Genomic DNA, 1,165 nt, shown 5'->3' on the forward strand with positions numbered 1-1,165 from the left:
AAGGGGAACTATTCTATATATTTCATTTTGATGATGAAAAAAAGTAAATAAATAAACAAAATTGAAAAAACCAAGAGGAGAATGTGAGACCAGGACCTCCTAGCCTAGAGATTATGGGAGTGCAGCTCACTCAATGTGCCAGTGTCTCACCACTTCCTTTCCTCATTGGGCCTCTCCTCTTCCACTTTGGCCATGTTTTCATTGTGTCATTTGTGCTGCCGTTTTAAACTTGTCATTGTAACAGGGCCACACATTGACATGTTTGGGGGACAATGGATCCAAAAGATCCTGTCTAGTCAAAGGTTTCCTACCTAGGTGTGTTCTGTGCTCACTAAAGGCCTGAGCAAAGAAACCAAGAGAAGTGTGCCCAAATCCCAAAGCTTTGCTCCTTTGCAATCTCCCACAGATCTGGCTCACAGGTGTCTTCAATCACAATTCCATAGGTAAGAAGAGGTCAACACTGGGAAATGTTTCACTGGGAAATGATGCACTGCTTTGGCAAAGTCACCTGTATGTATATTTACCCGGGACAGCACTCCAGCTGTGTTGTTTGCACCTTGTTTGCAGAAGGATGAGTGCACTGGGAGGCCAATAACAAGTGACAAGGGTTCCTCCAATCTACACTACAGCCTGGGTGCCATTCAGCCCAGAGCTAGGGGATCATTTGTTGCCATGGACCAGTGCTTGCCAGTGGAATGAATTCCTACACAGCTGGAAGAAGCAATTCTGGGTTCAGCTCCAGCTCTTGGTGGGCTGCATGATCATTGACAATGCTGCCCTTCCAGAAATTATTCTGCAGTTTCCTTTCATAGTCGTTTGAAGCTTTTAAACTTCACATTTCAATTTGCTTTGCCTTAGGGAAAAACACTTCTGGGCCCAGTGCAAACTGTAACCTCTTGGCAGCAAAGTCCTCATGGTTGCCAGCTTCTGATGTTACACAATGTCACCTGGCTGCCTGTGTTTGCTTAGCTCTGGGTCTAGTCTCAGCCTAGCAAAGCCCAGGAAGGGTGGCAAGTTGCAGGGAAAACTGGTCCATGAGCTTATGGGGTTGCCATCAGCAGCAGAGTGAATGTGCCCTTTGGGGACTTCTCTGGAGACAAAATTAGGGACCTACTCCATGCCACAATATTCTCTTAGATCTTTCTAAAATATCCTGGAAAAGGCT

The sequence above is a fragment of the Ammospiza caudacuta genome, chromosome 7, assembly GCF_027887145.1.
Source record: "Ammospiza caudacuta isolate bAmmCau1 chromosome 7, bAmmCau1.pri, whole genome shotgun sequence".
In the NCBI taxonomy this organism is placed as follows: Eukaryota; Metazoa; Chordata; class Aves; order Passeriformes; family Passerellidae; genus Ammospiza; species Ammospiza caudacuta.